This window comes from Ambystoma mexicanum, chromosome 12 (genome assembly GCF_040938575.1).
Source record: "Ambystoma mexicanum isolate Mex_15411 chromosome 12, UKY_AmexF1_1, whole genome shotgun sequence".
NCBI lineage: Eukaryota > Metazoa > Chordata > Amphibia > Caudata > Ambystomatidae > Ambystoma > Ambystoma mexicanum.
The window spans coordinates 144,005,415-144,023,264 of NC_090936.1; the positions used below are offsets into that span (position 1 = coordinate 144,005,415).

General features: G+C 45.9%; 1 protein-coding gene across 2 annotated transcripts in view; it reads left to right on the plus strand.

The window, feature by feature from the left end:
* Positions 1 to 17,850, plus strand: part of WNT7B (Wnt family member 7B) — a 554,012-nt gene that overhangs the window by 146,552 nt on the left and 389,610 nt on the right. The window lies entirely within an intron of this gene.

Genomic DNA, 17,850 nt, shown 5'->3' on the forward strand with positions numbered 1-17,850 from the left:
CTGAGGTAGTGCGCAGGTGGCGGGAGCGGGCGCCAGAAAGGCAGCGCTGACTGGAGTACTGACGGGTGGGTGGCAGGGGTGGTGCAAAGGGGGAGAGCCGGGCGTCGGTAGCATGGCTGGGGCGGATAGGTGTGAGGGTTAAAGAGCAGGGAAAGGCGGTGGGACCAGGAAAGACGCAGGACTGGCTGAGGTAGTGCGCAGGTGGCGGGAGCGGGCGCCAGAAAGGCAGCGCTGACTGGAGTACTGACGGGTGGGTGGCAGGGGTGGCGCAAAGGGGGAGAGCCGGGCGTCGGTAGCATGGCTGGGGCGGATAGGTGTGAGGGTTAAAGAGCAGGGAAAGGCGGTGGGACCAGGAAAGACGCAGGACTGGCTGAGGTAGTGCGCAGGTGGCGGGAGCGGGCGCCAGAAAGGCAACGCTGACTGGAGTACTGACGGGTGGGTGGCAGGGGTGGCGCAACGGGGGAGAGCCGGGCGTCGGAAGCAAGGCTCAAATAGCAGGGAAAGGCGGTTGGACCAGGAAAGACGCAGGACTGGCCGAGGTAGTGCGCAGGTGGCGGGAGCGGGCGCCAGAAAGGCAACGCTGACTGGAGTACTGACGGGTGGGTGGCAGGGGTGGCGCAAAGGGGGAGAGCCGGGCGTCGGAAGCAGGGCTCAAAGACCAGGGAAAGGCGGTGGGACCAGGAAAGACGCAGGACTGGCCGAGGTAGTGCGCAGGTGGCGGGAGCGGGCGCCAGAAAGGCAGCGCTGACTGGAGTACTGACGGGTGGGAGCGAAGAAGGGGTGGCGGAGACAGAAGCGTGAGCTACTGGGAGACTAGAGCCGGGCGTCGGTAGCATGGCTGGGGCGGATAGGTGTGAGGGTTAAAGAGCAGGGAAAGGCGGTGGGACCAGAAAAGACGCCTAGTGCGCAGGTGGCGGGAGCGGGCGCGAGAGATGAGGGTGGGTGGCAGAGGTGGTGGAGACAGGAGCGGGAACTGTGGGGCGTCGGAATCAGGGCTGGGGCAGAAAGGTGTGCGGGGTAAAGAGCCGGCAAAGGCGGTGGGACCAGAAAAGACGCCTAGTGCGCAGGTGGCGGGCGCCAGAAAGGCAGCGCTGACTGCAGCACTGAGAGGTGGGGGGGGGCAGGGGTGGCGGAGAGAGCAGCGAAGGCAACGGGGGAGAGCCGGGCGTCGGTAGCAGGGCTGGGGCGGGCAGGTGTGCGGGGTAAAGAGCCGGGAAAGGCGGTGGGAGATGGGGCTGAAACTGCGATTCACGTTGGCGAGGCACGAGTAGAGACACAGCAGTTGGGAGAAGGAGAGGCGAGGGAGACGGGTAGGGGAGCAGGGGTGGAAGTAGTAGCACGAGTGGGGGGGGGCTGGAGGCACCGTGTGGTGGCAGCACACAGGACAGGGTGGGAGAGGCGGAGGGGACGGGGTGAGGGCGCGGCGGGCGCAGCGCGGTAATGTTGTAGGAAGTGCGGCAGTGGGATAAGTCGAGGCAGGTGAGAGACAGACGGGGGAGAGGAAGGAAAGGGAGAGGCAGGGGCGCCAGAGACTGCGACTGAGAGGCAGAATCGGCGGAGACAGGACGAATGAAGCAGGCGTGCGAGAGGCCGAGTTGCGCGAGAAATCTGTGGCGCTGTGTGTGTAAGCGAGAGATACACCGGGTTGAAGCAGCTCGCTGAAAAGTCGGTGCTTTGTGAGAGCTCTATGGGACGCCGGCCGTGGTGACAGATGCAGAGAGAGCGAGTACACGGCGAAAGCACGAGAACTGGCCTGAGGAGGGAGAGTGACAGTCACGCAGGCGCCGGAAGAGTTGCTGAGCTGAAGGCATTATGGGTGCCTTAGCCATGACGGTGGGGCTGGGGCCATGGTGTGTGCGGGCCGAGAATGATGCCAAACCAGGCAGTAGAGTCGGGCAGGGGAACGTGTGGGGCAGTAGTGGAGGGGCATGCAGAGGTCACGCCATCTGAATAGCCCCCTCCTGCGCATATTTGCCTCCTCCCTCGCATATCAGCCTCCTCCTGCGCATATTAGCCGCCTTCTGCGCATACCAGCCTCCTCCTGCGCATATCAGCCTCCCCCTGCGCATATTAGCCGCCTCCTGCGCATATCAGCCTCCTCCTGCGCATATTAGCCGCCTCCTGCGCATACCAGCCCCTTCCTGGGCATACCAGCCTCCTCCTGCACATATTAGCCGCCTTCTGCGCATATCAGCCTCCTCCTGCGCATATTAGCCGCCTTCTGCGAATATTAATAGGTAACACGCACTAGCCACAGCTCCCAGCGCATGCAGGCCACCCCGGCACACCTCTGCTGGTGCTGCTCTTGGCATATTTACCAAGGGGACAGAGCTCCTCGAGACGAGTGTCCAAGCCGACAGTCTCTTTCAGTTAGACGGCAGATTTCCCTACCTTTCGGATAGATCTCAAAACAAAACAGTGGCACACCTTTTTGTATTGTTTTCCCCCACTCATCCGAGTAATAGAAGGAAAGAAAAAAACACTATGACTACGTTTTAAGGCAATTGTATTTGTTTTGAAACATTCTATGATTTCGACATTTTCTAAAGCGCAAAGCAGCACTTTCTGTAGTTTGTTCTCATTCCTGAAAAACTATATGTCTATAATCTCGAAAGCATGACTTTCTGCTCGCAAGCTACTCCGTCTCTCCATCCTCTGCAATCTCTCTCAGACTGTCCCTCATCCGTCTCCCCATCTATCCGTCCACCCGTTTCCATTATGCTATTCCCACCCCCTTATCCCCCCAAGTCCGCCTGTCTATCCTCACACACGTGTACTGTAATATACGTCATTTTCTAAGTCTTTATTCCTGATCTGATTATGCGCCCACGCTTTTAGCAGAGCTGCTAAATAAGCCACAGGTTTATGGAGCTATTTACCCCCCTCGATCCCTCCCACACCCCCCCCCACAAAAGCAGCACAGGATACCTTTCCCCTGGAGAAGAGTTGATTCATAATAATGCAGCTTTTAAATATGCCACTTAGCAATATCTGTATTTAAAAAAAAGCCCTGGAAATAATGTTCTTATTACAGACAAGTTGCAACATCTAAGAAAATGACATGACAAAGGGTCTGTGAAAATGGCTGGTGATTTACGAGTTCTAACGTGGAATGTATATTGACTTAATCATTCTTAGAAAAGGCTGAAGGTTATGGGCCTCATTACGACCCAGGCGTTAAGTTACCGCCTGGGTCGTACCTTTACCACCATGGCGTAAACTCCGTTTACGCCATGGTGGTTGGCGGACTTACCGCCCCATTCCGAGGTGAGTGGGGCGGTAAGTCCCCATTAACCCATTTACCCTTCCCCATTCCCATTTCTGCCCCATAGGGCATAATGGGAGTGGGGAAGGCGTTAATTACGCCGCCGTAAATTACGGTGGCGTAATTAACAACAAGGTCCCTTAGCGCCATGGATTTTAACACCTGCTAAAAGCAGGTGTTAAAACCTCCATGGCGCTAAGGGACCTCGGAATCAGGCGGTAAGGGTCGGCGCTGTTTACGCCGCCGTAAACCCCTTACCGCCTGGGTCCTAATGAGGCCCTATGAGTCATATGAAGGGGCTGAAATGTGACATTTGTTTTAGTCAGGAGACTCACTTGCTTAAAGACGAGGTTGATAGCCTAAGGAAAGGTTGGGTTGGTAGGGCTTATAGCTCATGTTTTTCCACTGGGTCGCGGGGAGTGGCAATTTTGATCAGGAGGAATTCTACATTGAAGGTTGTACGCGAAGTGTCAGATGGTGAGGGCAGGCTGGTGGCTCTGCTGGTCAATATCCAGGGTTATCTGGTGACGATTTGTAATGTTTATGCCCCTTCAGTGGATGATGGTTCGTTCTTTAGCAAGGTGGCTCAAAAGCTTCAGGATTTTGGTTCGGATAACATCATTCTTGGTGGTGACTTTAATACTGTCTTGGACAAGGATTTGGATAGGAGTGTGCCGGGTAATTATAGACATAGTGATCGCCATTATGCATCTCTCACCAAATTGTTGGAGGAACAGGCTTTACGGGACTGTTGGAGGTTGCAGCATCCGAGTGCAAGAGAATATAGTTTTTACTCAGGTGCGCACTCGGTTTATTCTAGACTGGACATGATGTTAACAGCCGGATTTATGACTAATAATTTTAAATCCAGTGAAATTGGCGCGATTTTGTTGACGGATCATGCACATGTGGTGATGTGTATCGACTTGGGAGGTCCTGCTCAGAGACAGTATACGTGGAGAATGGATGGTACATATTTGAAAATGGAAAAGGAGGTAGATAAATTGAGGGAGGAAATGGATTTCTTTGTTTCGGTAAATCACAATGGTGATTTGAGATCGGAGGTAGTTTGGGAAGCCTTTAAGTGTACTATGAGGGGTTACCTGATTAATTTGACGTGCGGATTGAAAAAAAAAGATGCTGTTAGGATGAAAGAACTTGAAATTAGGATTTATGATTTGTCCAAGATGGTCATGGCTGATCCGATTAATAGGGATGATGATGTTGAATTGAGGAAACTAAAGAAAGAACTTCTTGATATGATTGAGGAAAAGACGGATAGAAAATACTATGGCCTGAAATGTGAATACTTTGAGAAAGGTGAGAAGTGTGATAAATGGCTGGCATATAGGTTGAAAATGAGGGAATCTGAACGGTCGATTGCATCCGTTCAGGATATGGATGGCCGAATCACATTTAAGCCGAATGAAGTTAACAGTGTTTTTCGGGATTACTACAAGCATTTATATGCGAGTGAAATTGATATGTCAATTGGGAGAGTTGACTTTCTTGAGGATGCGAACCTCGCTAGAATTCCGGATTGTGACTCAAGGTTACTGGAGAGGGATCTGACATTAGATGAGATTAAGAAAGCTATTGGCAAATTAAGTGTTGGGAAATCGCCTGGGCCTGACGGCTTTCCGGTAGAATTCTACAAGATATTGCCAGATTCGGTTCTGAATCTACTTAAGGACATGTATGTGTCCTCTTTGGCTAATGGGTTGTTACCGGCTTCGACTAGACATGCCATGATATCTGTTTTTCCGAAAAAGGGAAAGGATGAGACGCTCCCTGGGAGTTATCGACCGATTAGTCTCGTTAACACAGACAACAAAATTTTGGCCAAGGTCTTGGCTGGTCGACTTGAGGATCTGCTGCCGAAATTGATCAATGTAAATCAGTCGGGTTTTGTGAAAGGGAGGAAAACATCCAGCAACATCAGAAGGTTATACCATACGATTAATAAGGCTAATGACGGATCAGAGGATGCAGCAGTTTTTTCATTAGACGCGGAAAAGGCTTTTGACCGGGTGGAATGGGATTTCTTATTTATGGTCCTCGAGAAATTTGGATTTGGAGTGAATTTTAGGTCATGGATTAAGCTCTTGTATTCGGAACCTACAGCTGATGTTAACACCAATGGGATTCGTTCTATGCCTTTAAGACTGGAGAGAGGAACGCGACAAGGTTGCCCCCTCTCGCCTTTGTTATTTGTGCTGGTGATTGAGCCTCTAGCGGCTATAATACGCAATAATTTGGACATATTGGGTGTCTGGTGTTGGGGTTTGCAACAGAAGATTTGGTTTTTTTGCAGATGATATACTTTTGGTCCTGCGGGAATGAATCGGTCATTACTGGCTTTAATGGAGGTCTTAACTTCATTCCAGGGGTTTTCTGGTTATAAAGTGAATTGGGACAAATCGGAAGTGATGCCGTTGGTCCCTGGGTGTAGCAAAAGATATGTCACTGATCTAGGGTTTCGTTGGTGTCCGGATAAGATGTTATATTTGGGAATTTGGATCACTCCGAGGATTTGTGACTTGGCAAGGGTGAACATGAATGTGATTGTTGGGGCTCTTAACACTGATTTGGAACGATGGGGGCTACTAAAACTCTCCCTCTGGGGGAAGGTCAATGCGTTAAGAATGATGTCGGCCCCTAAAATCAATTATGTTTTAAGTATGGTCCCATTGAAAATGGAAACATCTTATTGGAAAGAATTGGATCGGCTTATACAAGGGTTCTTGTGGGACAGAAAACCGGCGAGATTGAGCTTGTGGAAGCTCCAATTACCTTTGGAGAAAGGTGGATTGGGTGTACCGAATTTCAGGGCCTATCATTTGGCCTTCAGTTGTGCTTTCATGGTTGATTTCTTGGGAACACATCCTGATGTATGGGAGGTGGCCGAGGCCAGTGCTAATGGTCCGTTGTCGCCTAGGGCATTGTTGACCACAGTATCGAAAGGGGTGAAGGATGTATTGACAATGTCGTTGAGAGATTCTTGGAAGAATTTGAATGCCTTGTTAGGTACGGATGCGTGCAGAGATCCCAATGCGTCGCTATGGATGAACCCATCTGTTAAATTGAATGGCAAAACATTCTTCTGGCCTGATTGGTTTTTAGGTGCTATCAACTGGATTGGTGACCTCTTGTCTAAGGGTGAATGGAAAAGTGCTGGAGATCTACAAAGGGAATTTTGCATTGATGGTTTCAGATTATCAGATTACAGGAAACTGAAGTTGGCTGTCAGTGTGATTGATTTTCAAAGTAGTCTGAATCTGGAATTTCTGACTAGGAAAACACTGGTGGGTGGAGGTGGCTTGGCAAGCCGGGTGTATAGGCAGCTTCTTTTTGAATATAAGGGCAATGATTTGCTAAGAGCTGAGTGGGGTAGGAGAATTGGAACATACATTACAGTGGAAAGCTGGACCAAAATGTGTGAGAATGTCAGATTATGCTCATTGGGTTTGACTGAGCGGACTAGACAAATAAAGATCCTAAATAGGGTCTATTGGACCCCAGAAAAAATGTGGAGGAGAGGTTTGAAGGACGGTCCAGAATGTTGGGCGTGTGTTCAGGAGGATGGTACTATGGAACATATGATGTGGGATTGTGTGAAGGTTCGAGGGTTTTGCTGCGAGGTTGGTGAAATTTGTGAGGGTGTCCTGGATATGATGATTGATTTTAATTTTGAGACAATAATTCTGAGGAACGATTTCAACTTGGATGATCTATCTCAATGCCAAAAGAAATGGTTGTTTAGAGGGGCGGCAATGGGTAAAAAAATGATCCTTCGAAATTGGAAATCGGCTGCTGCCTTGGATAAAGAAATGTGGCTAAGCGAAATGCGAGATTTGACAGCTATGGAGGAACGTTTGTATAAGAAACAGGGCAAGATGGGTCTGTTTGCAAAGATATGGGGGAAATTTGTGGAACTATATTGATCTTGATTATATAAGGTCCTGAGATGTGAACAAGGGGTGGGGCGGGTTTGGTTTCTTTGATATCTAGATTTTTTGTGACTTTGTATATATATATATATATTTTTTGTAAATATGTTCCTGTATTGTATGGTGATGTTTTTTGTGTTATGAACTGAAAATACATTTTCAAAAAAAAAAAAAAAAAGAAAATGACATGGCAACAGCTCTGTAATCAGTTACTACACTATAGCTGTGACGTCACAATGGCTGCCGCTTGAGCCTGCAGAGAGAATGTCAGCTCTACTTAATTAAAGCCCTGAAAAGCTTTTCAGATTCCTTGCTTGCAGAGTCCTTTTCTGTGACACATTGTAGCCGGTAATTGTCAAGGCACTGTTTACGTTAGAATGTTTAATTTGTGCACTGCTGGAGTTTGACACATGTGAGCAAGAAGTGGCATGTTACTATTTTAAAGCACAAAATGAACGTTTTTGTTTCAATATATTTTATGAAACTGCTTGAACTATTCTTCTGCAAAACATTCGGAGGGCCATATTTGTTTTTATAAATGCAAACAGATTCTATATTGATCCTATGATCAGCAAATGGAAGATCTCTTACATTATATTAAGCAAGAGACGAGGTATTAAAGGGAATTATGTTGCTTGGCCGCAGTGACGGCTGCCTGGTTCCCTCTGAGTTCTACAGGGCACCAGTCCCCCCCCCACCCAGTCCTCCCCCTTCCTCACACTTAGCATATTGACCCTCATCCCATGCATTTCCTGGCATTTGTCCACCTGGCCTCCATTAGCACTCCCTTATCCCCCTGCCCCCTCTTCCCCACCCGCCCTTTTCACTTGCACTGTCTCCGATTTGCCCATCTCTTCCATTCCCACCGTAGCACGTCACATTCGTGCAGACCGGCACACCCCCCCACCCTCTCCCTCGCACTTCTTGTTACTGCACTTGCACAATCTGCATGTCACAAGGCCTACTATTGTTATCTTTCCCTTGTGCCCCAACCCCTTTTTTTGCCTTGTGGCGCCTTGAAACACCATTTGTTGTATAGGCGCATTACAAATATGCAATAAATAAAATGTATTATACGGAATAAAATCCCCACTACCACAGGTAAAAAAGATATTACAAGTCACCATGGTGATCTGTGAGCTTACAACGGAACTCCTTCCTCTATTTGGTCACGGAACTCCTCGGTGGCATGCACTATACTTATAATGTACGGTGGGGGTACATTTTCCCATATAGAAATACGTATTTGGATGCATTGTCCCTCTGCATGCCCGCCTGACCTTCTTATGTCATCTCTCCCCCCTCTCTCTCTCTCTCTCTCTCCCATCTTCCTTCTCTCCCTCCTTTCCTCTCTCTCTCTCGCTCTCTCGCTCGCTCTCTCTCTCTCTCTCTCTCTCTCTTATCTCTCACATGCATTTACTGAAACATTATTCCTGCCCCTTTGTCACATTCTTTTCCCCTGATGTCTTTATGCAGGTATATACTATTGCCAAATGCGACGCAGGTTCAGTGAGCTATGTCAGGAGCTCGCAGGAGGCGCCAGATCCCGTTTCCATGCTAGAGACTGCAGGTGCTCAGTTACAGCCGAGGGTGCCCACTGTCGGGCAAATGTGAGGAATGCGTCTGCTGGGTCATAGGTGAAGTGGCCCAGTCTAGGGCAGTCATCGGGAATGTATGTGCGGCATTGCAGGTGAACTTACCCAGCGTAGTGCAGGCGGCGATGTGGCTGACGCGTGAGACTGCACATGCATGTACATAGACAGGGCAGTTATGTTATGTTACGTCATTTATGAAGCGCAAAAACCAGGCCCGCAGGCCTCAGAGAGCTATTTAAGCAGAAAAAGAGGCAAGGAATGCAGGCGTGGGTTTACAGGTGTGGCTGCGCCGCGCAGGTGGTGGTGAAAAATGAAAATGCTGGCTACAGGAGGGTGTACATTGTAGATCAGTGATGAGGAATGCACCTGCTGACGTATAGGTGATGTTGCTTATGGCGACGTAGAGACGGGGCATGCACGTTGCAGGGTGTACACAAGGTTAACAATTTTAGGGCAGTGATCAGGAATGCAAGTGCTAGATTACAGGTGAAGCTGCTCAGTCTTTGGCAGTAAGGAACTCTGCATGTAAAAGGTTACAGGTGAGAGGTCACACTGGCACCATGAATGGGCTTTGCATTGGCATGCTGCCTGGCCGGTGTAGATTGTGAAAAACATTTACAGTGCCAGAATTGTTATTGGCATATTTTTGGTCACAGCATGTAAATGTGTTTTGCAAAGCAATCCCGACATATATTGTGGACACAGGTTTCAAGAACCTGTCCTTTAGAGTAACAATGCTGGCATATATTCTGGGCACCATCATGAAAGTGTTTTACATTACCATATACATGGCATATATCTGAAATATATTTAGGCACAGACAGGATAAATAGTGTTTTACAAGGCAATGCTGGCACTTGTGGATCAAGGCATTATTAACATGTGCACGGCAGCAGGAGTGTTGGCATGTAATATGGGCGAGATAATGAAAGTGTTTGACAGTGGCAAGGTTGGCATATACTGTGGGCACAGGCATCATGGAAATGCTGTAACAAGGCTTCTGTATCCTGTTTGTAATCTGACATCCATCTATTGGATTATTCCATCTGTTACCCTGCTGAATCGACTGTAATTTGTCTTATTGTCCCCAAAAACTTGTGCTGTAAAGTGAACCATTTGATCTCATTATTTAAAGCATTTTCTAAAGGCGAGAGCCCACCAATCCCCCACTGCGTTCAATCAGGCTCCATCGCCGTGTTCTGACCTGGAATCTCTTATAGTGGAGGTCCTCTCTTAGGATCAAGCATCACAAGTCCCTCTACCACTGAATGTGAGGTTATTTTGTACAAGTCAGTCATGGCACTGCACTTATCAGATTTTCCCTGTCGGCTAAACCCAGCACTTGCCACTTGCTGGTTGCACTAACACCGTTTATCGCTTTATTTATTTTATTTATTATTATTATTTATTTATTGATGATTTCTTAATAGTTATCTGTCTCTCCTCTGTCCTGCACTTTCCACTTTCCCCCTGCCATGCACTTTTCCCCTTTCCCTCTTTCCCATGCACTTGCGCGTTCTCAATGTCACTGGGCCTAGTAAGATCGTTGTTTTGTTCTCCTCTGTTCCACTCCCTTGCCTTGTTGCGCCCCCACAACACTGTCTTGCTTAAACAAGCTGCTCTTGTTTGCCAGAGATGTTGGTGGGGCTGGGCCAGGATCAGGATCATTGTGACCACGCAATGAAAATATGACAGTAGCACTGCCGCTCGCCTGGAAATGTTCAAAATAATATTTAAAAAATGGCGCAATTTCTTTCCTGTAACTTCTTTCCAAACTCTACACTGTACATTTCCACTTTAAATCACTTCCATGACCCAAGTACACCCACTTTTAGTACATTAAGTGATCCACAGACACGCTGTACAGTAGAAGCCTACCAGGGTAGCTCAGCAGGTTGACAGACCGATGCTGAGATGTTATATATTCAAAACTACATGTTGTTAATCGTATGACATTTTGCAATGCCTTATAAAATAAGTGCTATAAAATGTGTTTGGCCAGGGTATGGGTTGGGCTGGTTGCTTGCTTATATTCAGGGAGGAGGTGGGGATATTTCTGCCCCTGTAGTGAAATCAAAAGTTGGCACCCATGAGCCCACAGTTTAATTTCCTAAAAACTGCTGTCAGCACAACAGAAGCATTTATTTGTGATTAACCAGCTTGACAAGCATACAACATCTTTATAAATATAACCTGTGCTAAAACACAGAGGGGCACACAAATAACAGAGTATGCGTGGTGTCTGACAAAAAAAACATTTCAAAGAAAACTAGTGAACACAAGCAGCATTTTTCAATTTGGGAAATTACTGTATTTTTTATGGAAGTGTGAAATGCACATTTGGAAAACACTAGTGTGCCTAGCATGTAGAAAGCCTGCATAAAACGCAAAGTAAGGGGCACAAAAAGTACAGGATATTTGTTTGCTAGTCGAACAAATATCTGTCTTTTTGAGACAGCTACTGATAAATAATAATGCAACAAAGAGGTTTTTGAAGTTCTTAATATAATCGTGAAGGCATATGTTATTCCATCTGCTTATAGAGGGGAAATAATTGGGCCAAAAAAAATTGGTAAAAATTCAGAGGTTTATAAATATCCCCACCCCGATATCGCACGCTAGTAGCTCTCCACTGTTGGCCTCCACTACAAGTAGCTCTAGCTAACGTAAAGGTTGGGGACCCCTGTACTAGAATATGAAAGACATCACAAGAAAAATGGTCTTATTGATAATATGTTGGGATGATTTTTGCAAGAATCGTTTTTTGGCTTTTTATGATATGTTATGGCATTTATAACGTGCCTATACACACGTGTTTCACGGCGCGAAAAGGCAAGGGAGGGGAAACAGAGGGAGGACAAAAAACAACCCTTTTTACCAGGCCTAGTGACATTCAGATTGCGCAAGTGCAGGGGAGCGGGGAGGGATGAAGTGCCGGGGGGTGAGGGTAGCCTGTGGGAGGACGGACAAGTGCAGGACAAGGAATCAGGAAACAACAAATAGTGCATCCAACGGGTGGCAAGTGCTAATGTTAGAAGTGCAGACAACAAGTGTCTAATAAGTGCAGGAGAGGGCCTGTAGGGTTACAGGTACAGTCCACAAGTGCAGGTGGTGCCAATTGGCAGTGCATGTTTGCAGCTGGACAAGCAGGGACCAGGGGCCGGAATTCAGAGTGTGTATATGACAGGGGATCAGCAGGGGAGAGGAAGAGAGAAGGCAGAAGCAAAGATGGAGGTCTTGAGGTGCTTCCGGAACCAGAGATATTCCAGTCACAGGCCTCAGAAAGCCCTGTGGATGATGCAGAGGGTCTTGAACTTGATCCTTGCCGCCACTGGGAGCCAATGAAGAGATTTCAGTGTTGGAGAGATGTGATCCCTGGGCTTGACGCCAAAGACAAGTCTCAAAGTCCTGTTCTGAATGAGTTGTAGAGGACGGAGAGTAGAGGCAGGTAGTTTTAGAAAATGGCTGTTGCAGTAGTGCAGCCTAGAGAGAACCAGAGCTCTGGAGACAGTGAGCTTCTGGGGGAAAGAGAGGAAAGGAAGAATACCTCTGAGGAGGTGCAGCTGGTAGTTTGACTTCTGAGAGACATCAGAGATGTGAGGAGAGAAGGAGAGTGTGGAGTCGAAGATGACCCAGAGGTTCTTAGCCTCACAGGTAGGAGCCGGAAGAGGGCCCAGAGTGGACGGCCAGAGAGTGAGAGGAAAGCAAGGTGCTGGTGAGCCGATGAGAAGGATCTCTGTCTTATTGGCATTAAGGCAGAGATCACATGCGGCGCACCACTCCTGGATTGTGGACAGAAAATCCGAGATGAGAGAGGGAGTAGAGGCGGATGAGGGGAACCTGACAGCGAGCTGAGTATTGTCCGCATAGCACTGAAAGTTGGAGCAGAAAGCAGCAATGCGGTGGGTGAGGGGTGCCAGGTATTGGTGGAACAGCAAAGGAGAGAGATTAGACCCCCGGGGAACACCAGAGATAGAGAGGGAGATAGAGGAGAGCATTTGTTAGAACAAATTCATTACGAAGCCATTTGATGGAATTATTTTAAATGATTCACAAAAAAGTATACAGGCAAACAGAACTGAGCCACCACAAAGGAAAGAAAAGAAAGAAGGATGCATTCATTCATCAGCAATCGTATCACTCAAAATACAAACAAATCAAAAAGCAATAAGTATTAAGCTGTGTGTGTTAAGTGAATACGTAGTCCTGTTATTTCTCTTATGTAAGAAACACACTAAATATATTAACTCATGGGGAATTACACCTCCTCAACCGTAAAAAAACAATTTACAGAATATGCAATACAGTGAGGAGACAAAAACCGTCTGACATGCTTCGACCATGTATTGTGCATAGTCCATTTGCGCACATGGTCTACTTCAACGACAACAAGTTTTCCAGTTCCAACTTACGTGGTCTCTGGGTTCTTAACTTAAAATAAAGAAAGGGAAATATTGGTATCAATATGAATGTATTTAAATGAAATTCCAATGAATACAGTCTTAGTGTTATGACTCATGTATAATGTTTTGTTCCATATTTTATTTAGTATTTATTGATTGGTCATTTATGGTGCCTATACACAAGTGGTTCCAGGTGCCACAAGACAAGTTGGGGGGGCATGGGAATCACAAAAGTAGAACAACAAAAACGGTTATATTGGCTTTGTGACAATCCTACCGTCCAAGTGCATGAACAGGTGGTAAGTGCAGGGGTGGAGGGGGCAGAGAGGGAAGTGCAGGAGGGCAGGAATGGGGTGCCCAAAGGGGGAGGGTGGGTAAGTGGAGGGGGGCCAAGGTGGCAAGTGCCAGGGGAAAGGTGGGGAGGGAGGATGAGTGTGACGGACAGGGAGGACCAGATTGGGGTAGTCCAGGAAAGGGAGCCAGAGGGCAAGGGCTGGCAAGGGATGCAGGGGGGACTGGTAGGGGGTGGTCTGGCCCCTGTTGCCTCTGAAGGGACCAGGCCCCAGTCACAGTGGCAGAGAGAAAGTTAGCACTGCAGAGAGGGAAGGAAGAGGAGAAAAGCAAAGTCTTGAGAAGTTTCTGGAACTTATGAAGCTCTGTCTCAAGTCTGAGGGGGTCAGAGTGGCCGTTCCAGATCGAGGAACCAGCTGAGGAAAGGGATCTACCTCCCACTCTCTGCTTGGACAAACGTTTAACCTGCAGAGAGTTGGAGCCAGAGGACGGAAGGACTCTGTCCGGGAGGAATTTAGGGAGGGAAAGCTGGATGTAGAGAGGTCCCAGGCCCCAGACAGCCTTGTGGATGATGCAAAGGTTCTTGAATTTCACTGGGAACCAGTGGAGAGATTTTAGGGCTGGAGAGATGCAGTCCCTGGCATTGAGGCCAAAGATAAGTCTTGCAGTCCTAGCGTGGATTATTTGAAGGGGGCAAAGGGAGGAAAGAGACAGATTGAGGAAGAGGCTGCTGCAGTAGTCCAGCCTAGAGAGAACTAGGGCTCTGTGGAAATGTTAAGCTTCTGGGGGGAGATGTTGAAAGGTAGAATGCCCCAAATTTCAAATGTCAAATTTTGGTAAACAAACCAAATTAGAGTGGACAAAGCTTAGGGACAAGTGATTATAACTGTGTGGAAAGAGTCTACTATCCACAGGTGAGAGCGTAATGACATTATGTCATCAATTGTCAATAAGTCATCAAAACAAGTCTGTATCTAGCTGCATGAAAGACGAATAGAGTAGGGCATTCTAGTTACAAATGATTAGGCTGTTGGGGGGGAAAGGTATTCATACTAGTGTATGGAATCAAAGTTGTCTGGTATTTGTGGAACATGATCAAGTTCAGATCAGACGATTATTTGAATGTAAAACCTTTTCTAGATCTTGAAAAAGTAGAACTTAGCCTGGGGCTCGATGTTATGAATGGAAAACCCTGAAACCAAAGTTATTCAAAGCAACCAGTGAGTTAGAGATCTTATTCACAGTGTGCACATGTCTAGATAGACAGCCTGCTGTTATTAGTGTATAGCATCAAGGATGGCTTACCCTTGTTTCTGGACAGCGCTTCTCACAGATAACTGGAATGAAGTGGGGCCTGTGCTTACCCTCACCTATGCACCATCTTGGATGGATATAGCAGCTGAAGGGCTACACATGTCATCCATCCATGTGAATAAAAGACGCAGTGTGCCATTCTGTAGGTGTATGTTTGTGATAGGGCATCCGTCACCAATGGTGCAATAGTGAAATGATAAATAATGAACGTATTTAGTTCAAATAAATACAAAGGGAAAGATCCATAATTAATGGGTTATTTTTATTTTAGAATATGTTTTCATCATATTTGACTAACCGGACTGAAAAACGTCTTAAGTAGTCTGTGACTAATTGGAGAGTGCGTGTGTTAGCATAGCAAACTTCAAAAATACGCTGTCTATGTGTACATAGTATGCCAAGAAACCTTTAGTTCAATTGCTCAAATTGTGAAGTAAAAAAGTAAATAAATGTGTGACACCAGACGGTTCTTCACCAACACAGATTGTAGTAAGGTGATATATTGATATCTCTGTGTTCGAGTGTATATTGTGCTATGTCTATAGGGCTATTAAACAGACACTCGAAATGTATCAACTCCATGAACAGCTCTGAATAAACTACATGGATTTGAAAGTTGTTATAACAATGATGTCCATTTCAGTTGGACATTAAGACCAGAAAGGTGTGATTCAAAATGTAAAATTCATTTAATCTCTTTGCAATCTAAATTTGATTAAATACTGTCCATTTGTTGTGTGCTCTTAACAATATCAATTGTGGTCCAGGAGATGTTGTCTTCATTGTTACCCTGCTCCAGAAAATATTGGACCAAAGGTGCTTGAATGCTTTTAAGCCTGATTTTAGACCTGCGATTTAATAGTCTGGTTCTAAAGGGACGTCCCGTTTCCCCAATGTCATTTTTATTACGTGGGCATTTTAGTGCCTATATTACATTGTTTGTTTGACATTCGCAAGAAAGTAAGAGTAAGCTTAAGACCTGCATGTTTGAAAATATGCGTACGAATCGTACAATTACAATCAGAGCATGTGCCACAGGGGAAGCTGTCCTTGATTACAGTTAAACCCCATAGTCGTGTTAGGCTCTCGAATCTTGTATTATCTTTGTTAATAGCATGTACGGGTATGTCCTTTAAAGTCTGACTCCTTTGTAGGCAAATAATGTTTTCTCTTCCCCAATGGAGTCTTTAATTAGGTACCAATGTTTACTAATCAATTTTTGGATAGAGGAGGAATTGTTTGCAAAAAAAAGTATTGATGTAAACAATTCTAGGTTTAGCATTATTTTGTAGGTCTAGTTTGAAGCAACTCTCTGCAGCCTCTATTAAGAGCTTGTTTATTTGATTGTTTAAGAAGCTTGTTAGAACAGCCTCTTTTCCGTAAACGTTGTGAGAGTAATTTTGCTTCAACCATATCATCTTCTTTTCTGTGGCAATTTCTGTAAATTCGCAGAAATTGGCCGTGTGGTAGATTGCCATGTAGAGCCTGTGGATGATGATTACTATACATTAAGAGAGGATTACAGTCCAATTATTTGAATTTTTTTTCAATGGATTTTCAAAATAGAGTAGACCGTAATTGATAGTTCTCAGATATGATTAAAGTATAAAAAAATGTAATGATTCTTTTGATTCATTGCATTGTAAATCTGAGATTAGGTGTAATTTAGCTTATTCATTCATGGAAACGGGTTCATTCTGATTTGTCTCCCTTCCAAATTAGAAAAATATCATCTATGTACTGTTTCCAAAATGTAAGGTGTTGTTTAAAGGAATTATTGTCACTGTAAATGAATGTATCCTCAGTATTAAATTCCTGATCGTTAAAGTATGCTTTTAATCTGATTGCGCGAGAGAAACTTAAAAGGCCTATATACATATTGGCAATTGTGGGTGTAAACGTTGGAAGGGATGACAACTCTTTATTCAGAATAGATGTCATGTCGGTATGTAACTGGATACCTGCTAGATTAAACATGGGGAGTAAATCGATCAATGTTAAGAGGTGCGCCTCGTTTCAAAGATTCCCTTTGACATCATGTATAAAGCGAAATAGCAATTGTTCTATATGTATCCCTCCTTCAGTAACGATATGACACAAATACTGATGTGTCTACTGTGCATTCATTGTTTCTAGGTTAGGCTCAATTGTCTGATGGGTACACACATTTGCTACGTTGAATGGAGCATGTGCACAGTTGGCAATCCGTCATCTGAGGAATTACAATATTTCATGTGGTTCCCTACACAATTCTTTTAAATTATATGGCTTTTAACCAGTTTCTTCTGAAATGTATACCACACAATGCAACATTTTGACCTATTCCTTTCAAAAAGAAATTGAGAGGAAAATCACCCATCAACCCTTAGGAGTGGTTAGAGGCTATCTCACTTCTCTTGCACTAATCACTTGACTAATCACTTTAAAAATCCACTAGCCGCCACCCTGTCTGCTTAATTTGTACGCCCCTGATGTAGGAGAAGGATACGGAAGGAATGTGCTTTTGTAAAGCTGCGGATGCTCATTGCAGGGCAGTGATGCGGAATCTTATGTTATTTTGCTATGCTTTTATACTCCACTAAATCACTGGTGTCGTAGTATCATGGTGCAAAGTCATGCCAGTGGAGTCGCGTACTGTGCCCCCGTCAAGGATGGTCAGAGGTGAGGTTGCTCAGTGCCTGGCAGTAAAAAAAGCTTGAATGTAAAAGGTTACAAATGAGGCTGATCCGTGTACGTAGTGTAGCGACAAGGAATGAAGATGATGAGTTGCAGGTAAGAATGCTCAGTGTGGGGCCCTCAGAAGGAATGCACATGCCGGGATAAAGGTAGGGCAGTGATGAGGAATGATGTCAGGTTACACGTCAGGTTACTCAAGGGCAGGCAGCGGCGAGGAATGCAAATACTAGTCACAGGTGAGGTTTCTCAGGAGGATGCTTATGGTGAGCAGTACCCAGGAATGCCCATGCTGAGCAATAGATGAGGTTGATTAGTGCCAGTTATAAATGGGGGATGTGTGTGCCAGGTTACACATG